At 43.2% G+C, this 22,033-nt stretch overlaps 1 protein-coding gene across 2 annotated transcripts in view; it reads left to right on the forward strand.

The window, feature by feature from the left end:
- Positions 1–1,629: 1,629 nt before the first annotated feature.
- The window catches only part of LOC128692768 (high affinity cAMP-specific and IBMX-insensitive 3',5'-cyclic phosphodiesterase 8B), a 659,454-nt gene continuing 639,050 nt past the window's right edge, over positions 1,630–22,033 (forward strand). For both annotated transcript variants that reach the window (XM_070090034.1, XM_070090035.1), the window contains exon 1: positions 1,630–1,890. The gene's annotated coding sequence lies outside the window, so the exon portion shown is untranslated. The remainder of the gene's footprint in view (positions 1,891–22,033) is intronic.

A 22,033-nucleotide genomic window follows, 5' to 3' on the forward strand; every position in this document is an offset into this window, starting at 1 on the left:
ACAGTGTAGCATAGTTCGCTCACAGTGTAGCATAGTTCGCTCACAGTGTAACATAGTTCGCTCTCAGCGTAGCATAGCTTGCTCACAATGCAGCATAACTCGCTCACAGTGTAGCATAGTTTGCTCACAGTGTAGCATAGCTTGCTCACAGTGTAGCATAGTTCTCTCACAGTGTAGCATAGCTTGCTCACAGTGTAGCATAGTTCGCTCTCAGTGTAGCATAGTTCGCTCACAGTGTAGCATAGCTTGCTCACAGTGTAGCATAGTTCACTCTCAGTGTAGCATAGTTCGCTCACAGTGTAGCATAGTTCGCTCACAGTGTAGCATAGCTTGCTCAGTGTAGCATAGTTCGCTCACAATGTAGCATAGTTTGTTGCTCACAGTGTAGCATAGTTTGCTCACAGTGTAGCATAGTTCGCTCTCAGTGTAGCATAGTTCGCACTTAGTGCAGCATAGTTCGCTCACAGTGTAGCATAGTTCACTCTCAGTGTAGCATAGTTTGCTTACAGTGTAGCATAGTTTGCTCACAGTGTAGCATAGTTTGCTCACACTGTAGCATAGTTCGCTCACAGTGTAGCATAGTTCGCTCTCAGCGTAGCATAGTTCGCTCTCATCGTAGCATAGTTTGCTCACAGTGTAGCATAGTTTGCTTAGTGTAGCATAGTTTGCTCAGTGTAGCATAGTTTGCTCTCAGTGTAGCATAGTTTGCTCACACTGTAGCATAGTTCGCTCACAGTGTAGCATAGTTTGTTCACAGTGTAGCATAGTTTGCTCACAGTGTAGCATAGGTTGCTCACAGTGTAGCATAGTTTGCTCACAGTGTAGCATAGTTTGCTCACAGTGTAGCATAGTTTGCTCACAGTGTAGCATAGTTTGCTCAGTGTAGCATAGTTTGCTCACAGTGTAGCATAGTTTGCTCACAGTGTAGCATAGTTTGCTCACAGTGCCCAAGTCGTGTGGAGGATCTAGTCTTAACACCCGGGATTTGTACCTTCTTTGCTCTCCCCCTCCATCCCCTCTCTCTTGCACCACACAAACAATAATAATAACACCAGACTCCAGGAGTCAAGCCTAGTCAGCATCCATCCTAAACTCCACTCTTTCTCACCACATAAATAATAACAGTCTCCAGGAGTCAAGCCTAGACCAGCATCTATCCTAAACTCTCTCACACACACTCTCTATTGATTGGTCCCCTCAAGGAAGGTTCCTTGATGTTGGTGAGGGGCTCTTGATTTAGGGAATTGGATCTGTGCTCCAGTTCCCCGAATTAAGCCTGAATGCCTTCCACATCCCCCCCCCCAGGCGCTGTATAATCCTCCGGGTTTAGCGCTTCCCCCTTGATTATAATAATAATAATAATCTATTGATTGGTGGTGGTGTTGGAGCAGCAGGTGGTGGTGGTGCTAACTAAACATCTAGCACAAGCTAGGACAGTGATCTAGTGCTGCTAGTCTCTCTCTATGGTCACTTGCAGCGCCAGGAACGATGCTAAATTCCTGCCCGGCGCCTCTGTGCCCCGCTGCCCAACTGCGCACAGACGACGCACTGCATTCGTGCTTGGCAGGAAGGAGCGCACCCATTGGCGGAGAGGAGCGTGCCCCCGCCACTCAGGGGCTAGCTTACATTGCCACCTTCACAGCTGTTCAGTGGTGGCCTGCCATCTAGTGTGTTGAGGTGTAGCTTAGTGTGCTTCGCTCTTTACTGGCGATTGTAGAGAGCTGGCGAGAGCAGTGGCGATAGAAGCAGTGTTAGTGGACCACTAGTGTGAGAGTGTAGTGATAAGAGTCACTGCTAGAGTGACGGATTCACTCAGTGAGGCTAGAGTGATAACACTAACCTGGCTAGGACTGACTGCTATACCTTCCCAGCCTGCTCATATATACTCAGGTAAGGTGGGTGGGATGGGCGGAGGGCGGGATGGGCGGAGGGCAAGTGGAATGGGTGGAGGGTAGGTGAACGGTGGTTGGGATGTTAGATAAGATAAGATAAGATTTCGTTCGGATTTTTAACCCCGGGGGGTTAGCCACCCAGGGTAACCCAAGAAAGTCAGTGCGTCATCGAGGACTGTCTAACTTATTTCCATTGGGGTCCTTAATCTTGTCCCCCAGGATGCGACCCACACCAGTCGACTAACACCCAGGTACCTATTTGCTGCTAGGTGAACAGGACAACAGGTGTAAGGAAACGTGTCGAAATGTTTCCACCCGCCGGGAATCGAACCCGGGCCCTCCGTGTGTGAAGCGGGAGCTTTAGCCACCAGGCCACCGAGAGCGGGTGGAATGGGCGGGGGCGGAGTGGGTGGGACAGGTGGAAGAGCAGGCAGTGTGAATGGAGGATGGGTGATGTGGGCGGAGGGTGAGTGGCGTGGGTGGAGGGTCGGCTGTGTGGGCAGAGGGGGTGTGTTTTGTGGGCTGAGGGTGGGTGATGTGGGTGGAGGGCGAGTGGAGTGTTTACCTGGAGTCACTTCCGGGGGGGTCAGCGCCCCCGGGGCACGGTCCCAGACTAGGCCTGGTTGCTGGCCTGATCAATCAAGCTGTTACCACCCGCCGCCCGTATATACCTTACCTCGAGTTCCGAAAGTCTTTCTACTCCCGGAGCCCGGCCATGGGCCAGGCTCGTCTGGTACTTGCCAACTCAACCAGGCTGTTGCTGTCCCGTTGCCCCATATACTATCACAACCTGGTTGATCTGGCACCTGCTGAAGATACTTGTCCAGTGTCTCTATGCACCATAACCTGGCTGATCAGGAACTGCTTTGAGGAATCTGTCGAGTTCCCTCTTGAAGACAGCTAGGAGTTCGTTGGTGATTTCTCTTATGAGGCCTGGTCACAGACCGGGCCACGGGGGGCGTTGACCCCCGAAACCCTCTCCAGGTATGCCTGAAGGGAGGGTGTTGAGTCGTGGTGTTGAGTCGGGGCACATAAGTACCCCTGTCTTTTAATAACATGCTCATAATTAGTATCGAAAATGCGATAGTAATTATGGACAAGGTAGATTATAGTAGAAAAATGAACATGTTATTAGAAGACGGTGGAACTTACGTGCCTCTTAATACTTACTGAGTTCTCTCTGTAGTCGTCACTCTACCTGCTTTTCATTGGAGGTATCCTGCACCGTCTGCCAAACCTCTAGTGTTCATGAGGTTTGGTGCCAGTCTCCCCAGCATTTTCCAAGTGTAGATGATGATGTATCTTTCTCGCCTACGTTTAAAGAGGTACAGTTCTAGGGACTTGAGCCCTCCAAATAATTTAGTTGCTTGACTGAGTTTATAAAAGCTGTGAAGGTTCTCGGCACATTTTTTCATCTCGGCAGTTTCTCCTATTGTCCTAATGGCCCCTTGAAAGGGGACATTAGGGAACAATATTCTAGCCTAGAGACAATAAGTGACCTGACAGGTGTCATTATTAGTTTGGTATGTCGTGCTCCTAACCTTATCACTTCCAGGTCTTATATATGCTGGTGTGGTTTCATTTTGTCTTGTACTCCGATCTTGTTTTTATTTCCTCTACTTTTCCATGACGCAGTAAATTTACGAAATCTGTTTTCGTTGATCATGATGTCAGTAGCCTACTGGAAGACTTAGTTTGTGCCCTGATGTCTCTAGTTAAGAGGATCGCTGTGTTTTCTATGGGTAAGAGTGTGGGTAAAGGGCGTGAAGAGTTAGGGTGGTGTGGGCGGAGGGTGCGTGGTTGTGGGTAGAAGGTAAGAGGGAGGGGCTGGGTGGTGTTACTCCCTATTTGTTCTTGCAAGGGTCGACTCACAGCTCCTGGCCCCGCCTCTTCGCTGTGTGTGTGTGTAGGTGTGTTTAGGGGGTGTAGGCGGTGAGAAAAGATTGGGTGGTGTGGGTTATTGACCAGTGTTTACCCGGAGATGGTTAGGAAGAACATCGCCTCAGTGACCTGGTCCCAGGTCAGGCCTCCTAGTAGGCGGTCTAAGCAGTCAGCCAGTTGGTGCTAGCTACACGAAGGGATTAAACAGCATCGGAGACAAATTTTTGAGTTATTCCTCAGTGAACTAACGACACCCCTTCTTATGTTGCAGGGTAGTATGCTCCACCTACCATGTCTTTAGCTTTTGTAAGGAGTAATTTAGGCTGGTAATTTTAGAACCTGTCCCAGCAGCAGGTTTCATATTAATTATTCTGAATTTTCGTCGCCTGCTTTTCAGGGTGTTTCAGGGGCTGTAGGCACTCCCAGAAAGTTAAACATTTGACTAAATTTATACGTTCAGCAAAATTTATCTGTACATTGTTCAGATCATTCATTTGGTGTACATTAGATGGGTCTGTCAGCAATATTCTAATCTAAAAAATGTACACGTGCTATAAAGTGTGTTATCTTAGGTTTGTTATCTCTTGTTTTAAGGGTTCTTGATATCAAGTCTACTACTATTTTTCATCACAGCTGTGATAATATTGTGATCCTTGTTTACAAAATCTGCTGGCATTGGTACCCATAGATTTCTTACAATCCTTTTCTGCTCTATCGAGTAGTTTGATTGCATTTTGTACTTAGTTTAAATTTTCTTTAAGTTTTACATAACAGTATCCAAAATTTTGCCGTCAGTGAACATGATGGATGGCAGCACAAGGACGGGGAGTTCTGCTGGTGCCTGGGACAAGTCAAGGTTAAAGATTATATTCTGTAATTTAATATATAAAATAATGAGGTCTAAATAAAAGCTTACTGAGAGTGAAGCGAAGGCTGAAAAAGAAAAATAGATTGGTGGCATAGAATTCTTGTAATACAAAGTTTCGCCCAAGGCTGAGCTTTATCAAGTATACAGGACTGAGCAAATGCATTGCCTTAGAGAGCACTATAGTAAACATCTGTCTTAGGGATTTAATGGACCAGGTACACTGCTATGTTCTATGGGTTCGGCAAGAGATGGTGTTTGGCACTCCTTCAACAAGACTCGTCAGTATTAGATGATTTGTTGATTGAGGATGGGACACGAGCACCTTCCTGGCATGTGTGTGTGTAGAGAGAAAGGGGGGGACAGAGAGAATGGGACAGAGAGAGACAGACAGAAGGGGGGACAGAGAGAGACAGAAGGGAGGACAGAGACAGACAGAAGGGAGGACAGAGAGAGACAGACAGAAGGGAGGACAGAGACGGAGACAGGCTTGTGGACTCTGTTGAAATACATATTAATTCAAGGCCTGGGTCTCGGCTCACCTTTTGCTATCATAACTGTCAGGAAGCCTGTTTGCACCTCAGCGTAATTTTGCCTCTATCGGAAATCCTAGTACGTTTAGCGGTTGGTATTGAATATTATAATAATCATTGGAAAGAAACCACATTGAGTTTACTGTATTATCGTAGGTCAAGTCTACATGGTGCACTTTTGACTCGCCCATAACATCTCTGAACCCAAAACATAATCGTAAAAATTATTTGTATGCAGTGTACACAAATCCTAAATAAGTCCTCCAACTTTCAAGTTGGCGTTCAGGTTCCAGCCAAGGAAGATTATTATTATTATTATTATCATATTTATTATTATTAAGAAGCGCTAAAGCCAGTAAGGTCATACAGCAAGAGCCAAGGAAGAGGATAAATCCAGTTCCATGGATCAAGAGCCTTCACCGGTATCAAGGAATCTCTTCTTAGCGGTCTTAGCGGGTGGTATGCCTGCTTGTGGTTCTTAGTGCGTATAAAGTGTGTATAATTCTATGTATATAAGAGCGTGTAAGAGAATATATATATACACCTTTAGTTGACGCGAGAACGTGTAATATATATATATATTATTATATATATACACCTTTCATTGACACGAGAGCTGAATTACTTAGTTGAAATTATTTTTGCACACGTTACAATCTCCTTGTTGAACATATTTTTGTGACCCACTAGAAAAAAAGGTGGAGGATGGGTGGTGTGGGCGAAGTATTGTTGGTTTGGGAGGCAACTGCCTGGTATGAGTGGATTGTAGGTGATGTGGGTGTTGAGTGACCGGAATGGCTGAAGGGTAGTTGGTGGTGATAAAGGTGGAAGGCGAATGGTGAGGGTGGTGAGGGTGGGGGTGTGAGACATGCCTGCCTTTGGTACCTAAGGACTCTGGTATTCTACCTACCTGGAGTCTACCTGGAGGGAATTCCGGGGATCAACGTCCCCGCGGCCCGGTCCACGACTAGGCCTCCCGGTGGATCAGGGCCTGATCAACGAGGCTGTTACTGCTGGCCGCACGTAATCCAACGTACGAACCACAGCCCGGCTGATCCGGCACCGTCTTTAGGTATCTGCCCAGCTCCCTCTTGAAGACAACCAGGGGTCTTCCCGTAATGCCCCTTATTGCTGGTGGGAGGCTGTTGAACAGTCTTGGACCCCGGACACTTATTGTGTTTTCTCTTAGTGTACCAGTGACGCCCCTACTTTTCACTGGGGGTATGTTTCATCGCCTGCCAAGTCTTTTGCTTTCGTATGGAGTGATTTCTGTGTGCATATTAGGGACCAGTCCCTCCAGAATCTTCCAGGTGTAGATTATGATCTCTCTCACTCGCCTGCGCTCCAGTGATTTTGCAAAGGCTTTTGCAAAATCTGTGTATACTATATTTGCATTCTGTTTTCCAGTGCATCTAGGACCATATCACAGTGGTATAGCAGTTGCGAAAGGCAGGAGCGACCTGCTCTGAAACCATGTTGCCCTGGGTTGTGCAATTTTGGGGAGTCTAAGTGGTTTGCTATCCTGCTTCCTAGAACTCTTTCAAAGATTTTTATGATATGGGACGTTAAAGTTATTGGTCTGTAGTTCTTAGCTACTGCTTTTCTGCCACCTTTATGGAGTGGGGCTATATCTGTTGTTTTTAGTGACTGGAATCTCGCCTGTGTCTAAGCTCCTCCATAGCATGAACACCGAGTTCCACGAGTCTGGGCCTGGGGCTGAGAGCATGGGCATGTCGTCGATGGCTTTCTCAGTCATAAATTTGGCATACATGAGCAAGGTTTTGAGGCTCATTCATGAAAAAAATTGTTTGGATGGTCTGTCTTTAGACTGGTTAGTGGCTTGCTGAACACAGTCATATTGCGATTTCAGTATCTCACTCATTTCTTTGTTGTCTGTGTAGGATCCGTCTTTTCTGAGCAGCGGCCTGTATTAGAAGTGGTTTTTACCTTGTTTTTGGCATATGAAAAGAAATATTTCGAATTTATTTCAATTTCATTAATAGCTTTTAGCTCATCTTCTCTCTCCTGGATCCTGTATGAGTCCTTTAAGTTTAGTTCAGTATTTTCCACTTCCCTGGTTAGCACTTCCTTCCGTGTATCAGATAATCTGTCACTCTTGAGGAGCTCAGTGATTCTTCGTCGTCTCGTGTAGAGGGAGCATCTCTCTCCAGTTTACTTTTCTTTTTTCTTATAGGAATATACCTTGAACATATTTCAGCTACCAGGAGGTTGATCTTTTCAAGGCATTGGTTAGGGTCCATGTAATTTAAGATATCCTCCCAGCATGTTTCATTTAGGGCATAGTTTACCTGATCCCAGATGATGATCTTGTTGTTGAAGTTGAATTTGGTAAAGGTACCCTCATAGCTGTATGCATCTTGGACTCCTGTGCATGTAAGTCTGGACTTCAGTTAGATTTTGATCAGAATTTGTTGTTTTTGATATGTCTTACCAGATCCTCATTATTTGTGAAAATAAGGTCCAGTGTGTTCTCCAGTCTTGTTGGCTCCATTATCTGCTGACGTAGGGTGTGTTTGTTGCAGAAATTCAGCAGCTCCTGCGTGTGTGACTTTCCATCTGAGCTACCTCCAGGGATTATTTCTGCTACAACATTATTTGCTATATTCTTCCATTTTGCATGTCTTAGATTGAAGTCACCAAGCAGCAAGATGTTTGGGCATGGCGCTAGAAAGTTTTCCAGACAGGAATCAATTTTTGAATGTTATTCATTGAACTGTTGAAAAGTTGCATCTGGTGGCTTATATACAAGTACAATGACTAAGTTTTGGTTCTCGATTTTTATTGTCAGAACTTCAACTATATCATTTGTGGTGTTCAGTATCTGTGCAAATGAGCGACTCTTTGACATACAGGCCAACCCCCCCTTGTTGCCTGTTCTTTCTGTCGCATCTGAAAAGGTTGTATCCAGGTATCCATATTTCACTGTCAAAGTAATCTTTTGTGTGGGTTTCTGTGAAGGCTGCAAACTGCATTTGACTCCCCTAGAAGTCCACTAATGAAAGGTATTTTGTTGTTGGTGGATGGCTTAAGGCCCTGTATATTAGCAAATATAAATGAGGTTGTGTTGCATGTTTGGTGGGGGGGGAGGGGATTTCGTTGTTGGCATCAGTAGCTGTGAGTCTGGAGGGTCACTGGCTGTGCCTCCAGTCTAACAAGGCTCCAAGGTGGTGGACTGTTTTGGTTATCTCTTTCCATTTTCTTTCTTCATTGCCTACCACTAAAAAAATCACTTGTGGTGTTGTCATAGCTACTATGATGTGTTGTACAGGGTGTGTGCCTCATGGTCTCTTTTAAATGGTATGCGATCCAATTGGTATTGTAACATTGTTTTTCAAGGACTGAAGAATGACACATCTCAAGGTGGAAGTATTTGCAAGAAGTAGGAGGACACACCCTTATATAGGAGGTCGCGGCATTTTTTGGGATGCTCAAAGCTGTATGCCCCATTCGTTTTCCCTGATTTCCATGTTTACAGATGCCTCAAACATAGAATTTGCACCATTTTGTTTTTGGCTGGGTACAATTCGTGCTGGATGTATTCCTAATCTTTGCAGACCCTAGAACTGCACTACAGTCCTCCATAGCCAAACAAGAGACACCGCCATCTGTTGTCATGGCACCAACATTTTTCCTGGAAGAGGACACTACTACATTTGTACTAGGGGCTGTCTTTGGTGGCTGTGGAGGAGTCTGTAAAAGAATTCAGATTTTCACAATGGCTGGGGGCTGGGTCTGGGTCAGCCCTAGGGCTGGGGACTGAGCTAGCTGTTTTTTTTCGTGTGTTTTTTCCAGTGGGTATCTGCTTATTTTTGGGTTGTTGTAGACTGGGCATTGTGTGTGTTAGACTTTACTCCTGTCCTATCTTCCCGTGCTCTATATATTCCAGGTAGACTATTCAATAGTTTCTCTTTTTATCATGTTTATTGTTTATTAACCTCCTGAGTGCTTTTCTGATTTCTGTCCATAGTTCCACATCCCTGTTGCAGATCCAGAAACACCTATCTAGGTAGATGTCATTATTTGTTGCAGTGTTTATTCTTGTGCAGGTAACATGATGTTTTGAAAAGCAAAGGTTGCATGTGATTCTGGATTTTTTCCCCAAGAGCCTTTTCACATGTCCCACAGGTATACTGTACTGCCATCCTGCCTGTATCTTATTTGCAACTGGGTACCACAAGAACCTGATATTCACTTTACCTTTCAGCTCTGCACTCGGGTGTGGGTGTTTTGAGGTCAGTGCATGGGTATGTTAGATGTAATTAGTATGGATGTATAACATCATATATCATACATCCTACAGCATCTTATTTCTGTCATGATCACTGCTATTTATCTTATCCTAGGCAGTTATATGAAGTGGTGGTGGCTGGGTTTCAGTGATGAAAGGTGGGTCGGTGGTCCAGGGTATGGGTGCCAGCAGGAGGGGGTGGGGACCGTCCCCGCTGGTTGGGGTATCGGAGGGGAAGGGTGGCGAGAGGATTGGTGGTAGGTTATGCCTTTTCCACTATCTAATCACTTCATGTTCACCGTTTCCCTGCATATCAATCAACTATCTCTTATTTTATTATTTCTACTATGGCTTAATACTCAACCAGTTTGTATCCCCACGTCTCCACTTTGCTGGGTTTGGTGATAAAAGGTGGGCACTCGGGATTTAAAATGATTACTCTTTTCCACAAATTCAGTTCATTATATCACTGCCTATTCATATCCGTTTTCCTCATTATAACACTTGTACGATAATTTACACTTCTGTCACCTCTGACAATTTTTCGCTGGTGGTGGTCGTTACTTGGAGGTTATTCCGGGGATCAACGCCCCCGCGGCCCGGTCCATGACCAGGCCTCCCGATGGATCAGGGCCTGATCAACTAGGCTGTTACTGCTGGCCGCACGCAGTCCAACATACGAGCCACAGCCCGGCTGATCCGGCACTGACTTTAGGTATCTGTCCACCTCTCGCTTGAAGGCAGCCAGGGGTTTATTGGCAATTCACTTAATGCTTGATGGGAGGCTGTTGAACAGTCTTGGGCCCCGGACACTTATGGTGTTTTCCCTTAGTGTACCAATGGCGCCCCTACTTTTTATTGGGGGCATTTTGCATCGCCTGCCCAGTCTTTTACTTTCGTAGGGAGTGATTTCTGTGTGCAGATTTGGGACCATTCCTTCCGGGATTTTCCAAGTGTAGATTATGATACATCTCTCCCTCCTGCATTCCAATGAGTACGTCAAGTGCATCCAAGCGTTCCCAGTAGTTAAGGTGCTTGACAGAACTTATACGTGCAGTAAAGGATCTCTGTACACTCTCTAGATCTGCGATTTCACCTGCTTTGAATGGAGATGTTAATGTACAGCAGTATTCCAGCCTAGAGAGAGCAAGTGATTTGAAAAGGATCATCATTGGCTTGGCATCTCTCGTTTTGAACGTTCTCATTATCCATCCTATCATTTTCTTTGCACGTGCGATCGTGGCACTGTTGTGATCCTTGAAAGTGAGATCCTTAGACATTACTACTCCCAGGTCCCTTACATTATTTTTCCGCTCTATTGTATGGCCAGAGTTTGTAGTATACTCTGTTCTAGTTATTATCTCCTCCAGTTTTCCATAACGGAGTAGTTGGAATTTGTCCTCATTGAACATCATATTGTTTACCGTTGCCCACTGGAAAACCCATATATATTACATATATACTATGTATTGGGTATTTGACAGATTGCTGTAATCCACAATTTAAGATCACTATATCACTGAACATCAGTACCTCGCCATTCACTATATTCCTTATATGATATGAGAAACAATCCTTCAGTATAAAACACGACCCACTGTGTGGTAACACCTGTAGGCCTAGTTCACAACCCGCTCACCTCATTTTTATTAATAATAATATCTTATATTCTCCTGTGGTTTTAGCAGTAATCCTTTTCCATTTCTTAACTTTTCTCCCCTTTGAGTTTAGGCTAATCCCTGATCTTTCTTATTTCCCTTCACTGCTAGTCACAAATCATTTCCTTTGTCACCCTCCAGAACAGCCGTTATTCTGAGCCTGGCACTCTACACTTAGCACTACAAAATCTATTTTTTCCTCTCCAGTGGTCACTGAAGCTTCCCTTCTCTGGGTTTAAAAACGTATATGCACTTTAGGCTTTCACACGCTTGTTTTCCGCACTCTGTCCCCTCTGGGACCGCCAGATACACGCGAATTTGGCGGAGCTCAAACATGCGTGACTTCCATACACTACCGCACTACACTACCATTTCTTGGTATCGCATGAATTATGCAGTTCATCAATTTTTACTGACCATTGACTTCTTGTACAATAATATTTAGAGTATATTTAAGAAACACTTGGTACAGAACACGCACACAAAACACTGTAAACACATAAGTATGGGTACACCTCGCTTGCACAGGGCAAACATACAACTGATCAAGATTGTTTAGAAAATACAGCGCCCGAAATGCTCTGGGTAATAAGGGGCTTTTCATTAGTCTGTGTTTAGATACCAACAACGTAAATCATGGACAAAGTCCATTCATTTGTAGAAGAGAAAGTAAGTATGACAATTAAGCTTAATTCCAGTAAAGCTTACACAGGTTATAAAGCTTATTGGAAAGCCGCTGATTATTGTAGAGTATAAGGTGGGCGATACCAAGTCTACTTACTGCGTAGGCAAGAGTCTACACCAGATATTATCAAAACTAAGCGCTAAGCCTACAAGGGTCATACAGCACACACCATACATTGCAGTGGTGGTCCAGTGCACCAAACATAAACAAAACTAACACCCCAAATTGAGTCATTCAATCCCAAGAGTGTGTGCTCCCCATAGGCACACTGTCCACACCGGACAAACACAACACGACCAAGTCACAGACCTGCTCCACAGTGTTATGTCCCAGACTTAACAAGACAGTTCACACACGACCTATTGTCAACACTAAATCCACAAATCATACTTAAGCTATGGGTTCTGGATGTTATGAACGAAATCTAGAGAGATTACCAGTCCTAGCAGCAGGAATGACCACAGTGTTGTTAAGATCAGCCCACAACCATGGATGTGGGTAACAGACACGAGACAACGCAGAAATTCAAAGTCTCAAAATCGATGCTGTGTAAATAAGGCGTTTGCGTGTGAGGCAGTGTTAAATGTAGAGCGACCGAGCGCAGTGTTCCTACCTGGAGACGTCAGAACACCTGAGCAAGTGAAGTGGGGTTGTGAGGGGTGGGTGGCAGGTAGGAGCAACCTCTTGCGGTTTGTCAAAATAACCACGACCATTGCTTGTTATGAAAGTTATTAAACACAGGCGGCGACAACACCTCCACTCCCACATCATACATACTACACATACAAGCCTGTGAACAGGATCTATAAACCAAACGGTGTATGTCTCGGTGTATATGCACTACGTACATACACATAATTTGTAGATGAATGGTTCAGAGAACCGACATGTTGATAAATTACACATGTGCAACTCTTGGGTATCTTTATTGAGGAAACGTTTCGCCACACAGTGGCTTCATCAGTCCATAAATTGTGCGCAGCATTAATGAGCCTAGTGTAGTCGATAGGCTTTAAACCCAACCAACCGACCCATCACATATAAATATAAAAATAACGGAGAAAATGTGATTTATTACAACAAAGACTAAACAATTATCTAAGTTAAAAACGAAAAAAAATATTTAATAAATCAATCGTAAATTTAACAGCAAATAATGCAGGGAGCTAAGTTATAGTGAAGTAGGTAGAGCGTGGGCGGTGAGGGTGGGCGGGGTTTTCGGTGTGGGCGGTGAGGGTGGAGGGAGAGTGTTAGCCTTGATTCAGTCAACACTAACACTGGAAAATGAAAATTGACATTAATAAAATATAAATATAAAGAAGACCTGCTGTTATATATTCTTTAAACTTGTTAGTTCATTAATAGTCCGCTACTTTTAACTTGCTAGTTCATTAATAGTCCGCTACTTTTAACTTGCTAGTTCATTAATAGTCCGCTACTTTTAACTTGCTAGTTCATTAATAGTCCGCTACTTTTAACTTGCTAGTTCATTAATAGTCCGCTACTTTTAACTTGCTAGTTCATTAATAGTCCGCTACTTTTAACTTGCTAGTTCATTAATAGTCCGCTACTTTTAACTTGCTAGTTCATTAATAGTCCGCTACTTTTAACTTGCTAGTTCATTAATAGTCCGCTACTTTTAACTTGCTAGTTCATTAATAGTCCGCTACTTTTAACTATATCAATGATGTAATTCATATAATTTATGTCGCGTCATACATGAATACCGTATTAATGGTAAATGTATAAATCTTTTTTTTGGTAACATAATCCATAATGCATGGGTGGTGCTCAACGCAGCTTCCCTAAAAGTTAGTTCATTATACTGGCTCTCCTTCACAACCCGTGTAGTACCTGCCGTTACTTGAGAGTTGTAACCTGGAGTATTGGTATGGTATTTATACCACCTAAGGAAGCTTTGACCCTCCCAGGCAAGTGACTGTTGCTCACCACTAATACTGTGTTCTGACACTCGCCTGGATGAACTGCTGACTCTTGAGGAGAATGACTTTTTGTATAGAGAAATAGTTATAACCAATAATTATTAAAGGGGTGGCCCGGTAAGCCAGTGGAAGGCCTCGGTCAGATAACCAAAAGCTCCATGGGCGGGTCATCATAATGACTAAGACTCGCGTCAGGAAAAACTTGTCTTGTTTACTGACAAGTCTTACCTTCTTGTATGGGTGAGGAGGATCAATATGTCTGTTGAGTTTTCACCTCGCTAACTACACTCCTCGACGCTCTGCTCGGAGGTATGTAGACTTTCCTTATCTTAGTACCTGGCTATTTTCCTAGGCTTAAGGTCAAGTGTACTCTTTTTCCTGTTGCACATGTTAAACCAGTTCTCTCACCTGGGGATTCTGGTGTTCACTGAAGCACACCTCGCATGTGGAGAGGCTCCGTGTTGAGTCTGGAGAGTTTCTCCTGGATCTACACCAAGAAGATCTCACTTTGCACACACTATTGTGACTAAACTTCAGTGCAGTGGTGGCAGTTTTACTAACTCGGTTGTCTTTGCAGATCAGGGTTCCACTGGATAAGTACCTGCAACTGTGTGCCCTTGTGGATAGCCAGCCTACCCTCTTGGGTTTATTGCTTTTATATGACTGGTGTACAGGAGGGGGATGTTTTCCCCTTGACCTTTTCCCTGCCATTCCGTTTCACGAGATCTTTCTCCGTAAACGATGGATGGAGAATCGTAAGTGTCTGGCACCGTAAATGACCTTGATTCATTTCCTCAACTATGATTCTCTTCATTATTCAAGAATGAATGTTTGTACTAATTGTCCGGAGAATAAGAAAAGTGTTGGGTTTTAAAATCATCCTGGGGACTCTTATTGCAACCATATATCAGTAGTGTTTTCTGTATTCATGCCATTATGCTGTTCTTGCACTGATCGCTACTTCGAAATGCGCCCCTTTTTATTTTTTTTTAATTTGACTTTCAGAATACATTTCTGACCCAGACACACTATGCCACTGTGCATCCTGTGACCCAGAAAATTTAGGAGTGGTTGGCCCCTCAGTACTGCAAGCAGGAGGAAGTAGTATTGTACTGGTGCTTGAGTTTGTTGGGTTCTGGGTAATAAACTGGTAGATGCTGAGGAAACGTTTGCTGTATCACGTAGTTTACTCCGTACTCTTACTGCATAGTAACTTTCTGGGTAGGGTACTAGATAAGGTAATGAGAAAGTCTCTGCCCCAGTAGATGTGGGCACTTGTCCGCTAACACAAGTCACTCTCACCTCGCCTACAGACATACACTAGAATGCAACCATGTTCCTTTTATTAGAACCTTCCAGCGTGCCACATTGTAACAGCATTAGGCTGCAACTTGGTTAAGTTTCAACATGGGTTAATTACCGGCGTGGATGTCACGGAAGATTTTCAGTGACATTGACCGGATGACATTTTAATGGATACTATCGTTTTTACCTCTTGTGATTAGTTTTAAGTGTTGTATGTTGTGAATATATCTGCGATTGTAATGTGCAGCGCACTGAATGACCCTCTGATCCCAGCACTGTGTAAACCTCAGAGCCTCCTTCCACTCCCCTCCTTGTACACTTGTGACACAACTCTGCCCCATTAAAAAACACACTGAGTTGACACTTCCACTAGTCTCAATGAGGCAGACTTGAGCAACTGCCTTATATTGCCTTGCTTGTGTTACGACTGTCATCCTTTCTGCGTTACACAACCATGGGAGTGCAATAGCTTCCCAGCCTCACTACACTAAAATAAGCATGAAAGCCAGTACAGTAGAAGACACTGAAAAAGTACAGGAAGACATAAACAGGGTTTTCCAGTGGGCAGTGGAAAACATGACATTAAATGGTGATAAGTTCCAGCTGCTTAGGTATGGAAAGAATGAAGAACTCAAAAGGAGCACTATATACAAAACTCAAGAGGGTCACCAAATATAACGTAAGGAACACGTAAAAGACCTAGGAATAATTGTCAGCCGACCTTTCTTTTAAAGACCATGACAAGACAAAGATCACGACAGCCAGGAAGATGACTGGGTGGGTATTGAGAACTTTCAAAACAAGGGAAACAATGCCGATGGTGACTCTTCAAATCGCTAGTGCTCCCTCACTTAGAATATTGCTCAGTGCTGACGGCCCTGTTCAGGGCAGGAGAAATATCGGAGCTGGAGCAAATACAGAGATCGTTTACGGCTCACATTGAGCCAGCAAAGCACCTAAACTACTGGGAACGCCGGCAAGTCTTGAACATGTACTCATTGGAGCGGAGGAGAGAGAGGTACATGATAATATATACCTGAAAGGTACTCGAGGGTTTGGTCCGAAATCTGCACACTGCCATGACATACTGGAGTGAGAGATATGGGAGGAAGTGTAAAATAAACCCAGTGAGGACCATAAGGGACAATAAGGGAACACTGTATCAACATCCGGAGTCCCAGACTTTTCAACATCTTACCAGAAGATATCAGAAACACTGCTGGAACGAGTGTTGAAGCCTTCAAGAGGAAACTAGACAAGTATCTTCACCAGGTGCCAGATTAACCAGGCTGTGATGGATATGTGGGGCAGCAGGCCTCCAGCAGCAACAGCCTGGTTGATCAGGCGAGCACCAGACGAGCCTGGCCCATGGCCGGGCTCAGAGAGTAGATATACTCTCGAAATTCTTCAAAGGTATATCAAAGGTATATACACTAATTAATATATATATTATATATATATATATATATATATATATATATATATATATATATATATATATATTTATATTTAAATATTTATATATATATATAATTTATATTTAAATATTTTGAGACCCATGGTCCAAAAGAATGTGACTGGGAGCCACAGATTTATACAAACTTTCACTACTACATCAGTAATTCCCTCAGCTGATTTAAATATTGAAATTGTGCATTATGTGCAAGTGCATTTGCTGTAGAAACAACCCGGTGCTGCATGTACAGTGAAGCTAAGTTGTTTATATATGCTGATACGGGCACACAAGGTCTGACCAAGCTTGTAAGTTTATTTAGGTACAGGTACACATAAATACAGTTACACAAATTATCATACATAGTAACGTGTGTAAATTACCTAGGCTAACCTGAATAAAGTCAAGATGACTTATTTATACGGGGTCCTTGTAGTGGGTCAGTCGCTGCTGTTTCTGTTATATTCTTGATATATTTCTCCCTGGTACTTAATTTTTCATGACTTCTGCTATAACTTCCTTAAACTGTCCAAACGTAGATCTACGTTTGGAGCTCTACGCGCGTGTGTTTCACCCTTGGTAAAATCTTCGTCCCAGCCCCATGTTGCTAAAGAGAGAGACTCTGCCCTCAATACAACGTCTTATCCTCCAACTTTACCATCATCACTGAAGGGTAAATAAAGAAATGGAATTACATTACACGTTATATTTTTATTCGATTTTAATTACCATTTTATATACAAAATATTACAGCGTTGGAAGTGGTTTAATTTAAAGCATCCCCACCCCGGTATACACCATTATGTATACTAATATAATGTGTATGGCTGTATATACCCACCAGTCTTGCTATTAGTGAAGTTCACCGGGTCACCAACTGGCGGAACCTCATTCATTCCTATTGAACTTGCATATTAAATGACCCGTATATACATAAATGCCATAGAAAATAATTGTCTTTTAGAGAGTCTTATTATAGTAACAGTCAAAGTTAATAATCATCGGCCTTGTCTCTAGCAGAGGAAGTTGGTGTTTCCTAGTGTTAATGAAGGGCTTTTGATCCAAGGAATTAAACCTACCCTCCTCAGATGTAAACAAAATAGTAATCGCTATCTTTGCCTGAGGCGATGAATAACCCTATATAATGGTTTAACGATCCACCATGATATAATAATTATCAGTCATATATCGTAATTAATAAAAACCTATTTAAGGATTTTATAAGATAGTTGTAGATGAGTGACACTAACATCCACATAGTGTTGTTGATCTATGTTAATATCCACAAGTTGATGATTAAGACACATGTGCAACAGTTGGCTCTCTTTATTGTTGAAATGTTACGCCTACACAATATCTTCAGTCAAATGCAGAGTCAGCAGTGAAATGAAATAGTGAAATGAACATGATGGAATCAGTCCATCAACCCTGAAGAAATAGTATTTGATGTGATCAGTCCCTCAGGGACTGATCACATCAAATACCAGTGACAAGTGCCGGTGGGTGGAACATAATGAACAATGTCTCAGTTTGAAGCCAACGAAAACGTGGAACACCGAAGAGAAGGTGCTGTATATACGGGGCCCTGCTGTATCATGGATGCTAGTGGCGGACTGAGATACAACAGTATTCCAGAACAAGTTTTGACTGGGAGTTTTTGGTTTGGGTTGACAGTGATCCAGTCATCACTTGATAAAACTGAACACACAGAAATATTGCCCCTAATAAAAGTTTGCTCTGTAATGTGGCTGTTCTTAACCATTGAGGTTTTTTTTTTAGGTAATGTTTGTCAGGAAACAAGACGAGTGTTTCCTGACGCGGGTCTTAGTCATATGATGACCCGCAGCTGTTGCTTTTGGTCATCTGACCGGGGCCTTCCGCTGGCTTACCCCTTCACCCCTTTAAAAATAACGGTTATGATTATAACCATTAGGAATAGTTTTTAGACATATTGAAGCTTAAAAAAGACATAATGTGGGCACGAGCGAGTATGTAAGTTGAGGACAAGAATGTTGAATTTTTATCAGGAATACTTTTAATCCTCTTGTTTGACTATATTTGTTTTTTTTTTCAGTATTTTATGCGTAAATTCTTAAGTGAAATTGTTTTCATAGTTTAGATAGTGAAGATCAGAAATATATTAACTTTAAATCCTCTATGCAACCATTTTTAAATAAACAATATTTGAATATGTTTGTTATCAGTTACAGTTTGCAAGCTTGTGCATATCAAAAAAAAAAAATAGTTTATATTGATTTCCATGGGGATAATGAAGTATAACGAACATTTATCATTGTTTAAAAAATCTACAAATACACTAAGAAAAAATGGATTACGTCCATATATATTTACCTCAACTGAGGTCCTCTTCAGCAGAGTGTACAGGTGAGAAAAGGAATATAATTTAGAGGGTAGGAGGTGAGGTGATAAAGTCAAGCATATGTTTTAATAAGATCATTGCAGTATGTCTGTAAACACACGGTATTTCACTCAAGCTGACTGCCAGAATGTAATTTTTCAGTGCAAAGTTGTTGGTTAGATGCTGTGTTTACTCAGGTGTAGGTAGGTTGAAGTGTGCTGAGGTGTAGGTAGGTTGAAGTGTGCTGAGGTGTAGGTAGGTTGAAGTGTGCTGAGGTGTAGGTAGGTTGAAGTGTGCTGAGGTGTAGGTAGGTTGAAGTGTGCTGAGGTGTAGGTAGGTTGAAGTGTGCTGAGGTGTAGGTAGGTTGAAGTGTGCTGAGGTGTAGGTAGGTTGAAGTGTGCTGAGGTGTAGGTAGGTTGAAGTGTGTTGAGGTGTAGGTAGGTTGAAGTGTGCTGAGGTGTAGGTAGGTTGAAGTGTGCTGAGGTGTAGGTAGGTTGAAGTGTGCTGAGGTGTAGGTAGGTTGAAGTGTGCTGAGGTGTAGGTAGGTTGAAGTGTGCTGAGGTGTAGGTAGGTTGAAGTGTGCTGAGGTGTAGGTAGGTTGAAGTGTGCTGAGGTGTAGGTAGGTTGAAGTGTGCTGAGGTGTAGGTAGGTTGAAGTGTGCCGAGGTGTAGGTAGGTTGAAGTGTGCCGAGGTGTAGGTAGGTTGAAGTGTGCCGAGGTGTAGGTAGGTTGAAGTGTGCCGAGGTGTAGGTAGGTTGAAGTGTGCCGAGGTGTAGGTAGGTTGAAGTGTGCCGAGGTGTAGGTAGGTTGAAGTGTGCCGAGGTGTAGGTAGGTTGAAGTGTGCCGAGGTGTAGGTAGGTTGAAGTGTGCCGAGGTGTAGGTAGGTTGAAGTGTGCCGAGGTGTAGGTAGGTTGAAGTGTGCCGAGGTGTAGGTAGGTTGAAGTGTGCCGAGGTGTAGGTAGGTTGAAGTGTGCCGAGGTGTAGGTAGGTTGAAGTGTGCCGAGGTGTAGGTAGGTTGAAGTGTGCCGAGGTGTAGGTAGGTTGAAGTGTGCCGAGGTGTAGGTAGGTTGAAGTGTGCCGAGGTGTAGGTAGGTTGAAGTGTGCCGAGGTGTAGGTAGGTTGAAGTGTGCCGAGGTGTAGGTAGGTTGAAGCGTGCCGAGGTGTAGGTAGGTTGAAGTGTGTTCAGGCGTAGGTAGGTTGAAGCGTGTTCAGGCGTAGGTAGGTTGAAGCGTGTTCAGGCGTAGGTAGGTTGAAGCGTGTTCAGGCGTAGGTAGGTTGAAGCGTGTTCAGGCGTAGGTAGGTTGAAGCGTGTTCAGGCGTAGGTAGGTTGAAGCGTGTTCAGGCGTAGGTAGGTTGAAGCGTGTTCAGGCGTAGGTAGGTTGAAGCGTGTTCAGGCGTAGGTAGGTTGAAGTGCACTTTGGTTTCTGAATGCTGCCTCCTTTATGTAACATTTATATAGGTAGTCAATTTTATGGGTTGAGATTGATGGTTGAAGAATGTATAACCGATCACTTGTGCACAAGTGATCGTTGTTCCCAAACAAAGTTTGTTTGACCTGTGATGATAAACTCAGTACTTGTTGCAGGATATGATAAAATCCACTTACTTTTATTACCCCCTCTCCTCACCCTCCCTCTCCTCACCCCCACCCACCCCTCCTTCATCCTTCTTCCTTCCCTCAACTTACTACAGTTTCCTACTTAGTTCTTACTGCTACTGACCTTTTGAGGTACACTCGATTTTTTTTTGTTGGTGTATGAGAAGGCTATTTTAATGTTCATAGTTTTTGGTTTGTTCCTTATTGGAAAGGTACAATCAACATTTGTGTTGCAGGACTATATTTTTTTTTGTGTTGCAGACGTGTAAAAAAATTATGCTTCTTTTTTCAATATTACCTGTATGATACGATGCAGGTAACCAAACTCCTTCAATTGTTTCTCTACTTTTGTTATCTAGTTTACTTGGAGTATAGATTCTTAGGGCTCTTAAGAATACACTGTTGTTGTTGACCTGTGTAGCGTGATGGCTCAACGAGTGAATATAATTTGAAGAATATCTGTATATTTTATATATTGTTAACTTCAACTGGTGATTATTTTTTAATATTTACATCGAGGAATGGAAGTTGATCGTTAACTTCCTATTCAACCTGGAAGTGTTAAAAAATTTACTCGTATGCAACTTTAGGAGACGTTTCTTAAGACAACGTTTCGCCCAGCCTGGATTTGTCGAGGCAGTACTTACATTATATAGAAGCAAGAAGTATAGTGTGGCCACAAAAACACTCCCTGATTTCAAACAGGTATAACATATAACTTTATTGTAATCTTTCACATTTAGTAGCTTCAGATGCAGGATTTCATTGTTTCCTGTGGTATAGAGTAGCATTACAGGCACTCAATGTGCGCCCCTCTGGTTGCTCGGTAAACATCGATGTGATAGTCCAGTTCTGTCCAGACGCTCTGCAGTATATCTGGTGTTATCATGCGAACTGCTTCAGTGATCGTAATTTTCAGCTCCTCCAGGGTTGCAGGTAGTGGTGGTGGTACGTAAACTGTGCTCTTCACGTAACCCCAAAGAAAGAAGTCACAAACAGGTCCGGTGATCCTCACAGGCCACTTGCTCCAACTCCATCATCGTTGTATTTTTTTTTTTGCCACCTTTTCTGAACGTTTGAAGCTTCAACACTGAGGATTTTGTAAGTTATCTAAGTCATTCCAGGATGCTGGGAAGTGGTTCAACAGCTGTGATCATAGTGCACGTGAATAAAACAATTGTTGAAAGAATTTGGTCCTCGTTCCCGTACACAAGTATTGAAAATTTGAAGCCATTGAATGAGGCGTTCTCGAGTTATGAGAGAAATAACATAAAAAAGGTGGAAGACAAAACAGGAAACCTTCTGAAAGTACTTTTTCTGAAATGCCTTATAACAAAATATGGATACCTGAGTATTGCCTAACTAGACGGAAAAGCAGGTAACAAAGGGAGAGGGGAGATCACCTGTTCCTTAAAGTAACTTGCATGCACTGGAATGCTGAGCACTGTGGTGAGGGGCTCTTGATCTAGGGAATTGGATCTGTAATTGGATCTGAATGCCTTTCATCCCCCCCCCCCCCGACACAGGTGATGTTTAATCCCTACGTGTTTAGTTCACTCCATGATGATAGTACTGAGCACACACTTGATGTTGTTGAAGTTTTATCACTCAGGA

This window comes from Cherax quadricarinatus, chromosome 30, assembly GCF_038502225.1.
Source record: "Cherax quadricarinatus isolate ZL_2023a chromosome 30, ASM3850222v1, whole genome shotgun sequence".
In the NCBI taxonomy this organism is placed as follows: Eukaryota; Metazoa; Arthropoda; class Malacostraca; order Decapoda; family Parastacidae; genus Cherax; species Cherax quadricarinatus.